General features: G+C 38.3%; 1 pseudogene; it reads left to right on the top strand.

Annotated features, from left to right (window-relative positions):
- The first annotated feature begins 116 nt into the window (after nt 1-116).
- Nucleotides 117-993, top strand: LOC102871836 (annotated as a pseudogene).
- The last annotated feature ends 723 nt before the right edge of the window (nt 994-1716 follow it).

Genomic DNA, 1716 nt, shown 5'->3' with positions numbered 1-1716 from the left:
CTATTGGTCTACTTTTGAAGGTGAGGAAGGAGGGAATTTTCATCCCAGGCATCACTGAGCAAGAGAAGAAGTGAGAGAAAACTCCACACGGAGACTCTTTGAAATCTAAGGAGGAAATGGAGGTAGTGAATACTCCACCTCAAGATGGCCTGACAAAAGGAAGTGTTTTCATTCACTTGGAAAGACTAGAGGCTCAGGTGACCAGATCTCGTAAATTATTTCAAGAGCCACAGAGTGCACAGACAGAAGAAGGTACATCCACGATTAAGATTCACAAGCGGAGAGCTGACAAGAAGCAACAGCAAGCCAGAGGTAAAGCATCTGCGTCTAGTGCAGAGCCTGGTCAGATATTGGAGACAAGAGAGCAAAAAGAGTTAAAAGAAAAATGTTAAAACATCAGAGCTATTCTTCAGGTATATAATTTTACAATGCTCAGCGGTAAATGAACCATCCAAGGAGTCTGTATCTGCATCAACACTACTTTTGAAAGGGCATTTCTTTGGTTCCTATTTTGTGGACTTGTCATGCAGAAACTACTTTGGATACATCACCATTCAGTTCCTGCCTTTATGCCTCTAGAAGAGCTGGCTGCAAAATACTTACAGACAGATATCCGGCACTTGCTGTTCTGTCTCTCGGAATACCTAAATGCTTACTCTGGGAGGAAGTACCAGGCAGATCAACTTCAGAGTGATTTTGCAGCTTTTCTGACAAGGACTTTGCAGAGAAACTCACTGTGCAACTTGCTGCCATTTATTTACAAAGTGAAGTCAAGGAATCCTTCCTTCCCCTTCTGTGCTAGACTGTTACATAAGGACCTCACAATAAAGCTACCAACTGATGTCACTGGTGCATATCAAGGGGTGGACAAAAGATCAGCATCACAGGAAGAACAGCAGGTCCACCATGAAAATCTTTCACATAACATTATTACCTAAAGTAATTGCTTCATTTGCAAAAGGAGAAATGTTGAGTATGAATATGTCATTTTAGGCAAAGTTCTAAGAACTGAAAAGTCTTAAACAGCTCATAGTCCTTGAGGACCCTTCTTGGAATAAGAACTGCCACCTACTTCTTTATTGGACGTTGGCCAGGAGTGGGTCCATGGACATTGGGACATTTCTCCGATTATCTGATCTCTTGCAATACTCAAGACCAAGTGTTCTTTTGAGGTGTTGATTGATCTCATCGTACATTTTATCTGTAAATTAAAATGGTTTGGAGGGATTTGGTGAGGGGGGGGATAGGTATATCCTTCAACTAAGTAGTATTTCTGGCCTCCTGGGAAGCTTTAAGTAATTCTGATATATTTTCCATAGACTTTTGCAAAGTTCTTAAATTCTTCCACATTGGTGATATAAAGTGAATTATAGAGAGTAGTATATTTAAACTTTGGTTTGCATATGTTTTGGCTTAATAAAGAATATGATATGTGACAGTTAAAGTAGTACTCAATTTGTTTTGTCAATTAGTTTTATTTTTCATGGTTTTAGTTCATAAAGTTTAAGAGACCATGTAAAGTAAATATAATCTTTTTTTGTGATTGTATATAAGATAAGTATCTGCATTTTTTTCACTTTTTCAACATTTTATTTTATCTATAAATCATAATTTAAATTCCTTGAAATTTTTTTGTGGTTCTATCATAAAGGGTCTTCCCCTCCTGCGCTGTCCTTCCACCTTCCCAAGCATAATGTTCTTCTCCAAGGACTGATC

This window comes from Elephantulus edwardii, unplaced genomic scaffold (assembly GCF_000299155.1).
Source record: "Elephantulus edwardii isolate Elephantulus edwardi_28Jun2011 unplaced genomic scaffold, EleEdw1.0 scaffold00023, whole genome shotgun sequence".
NCBI lineage: Eukaryota > Metazoa > Chordata > Mammalia > Macroscelidea > Macroscelididae > Elephantulus > Elephantulus edwardii.
This window is presented reverse-complemented; position numbering and strand designations above follow the sequence as displayed.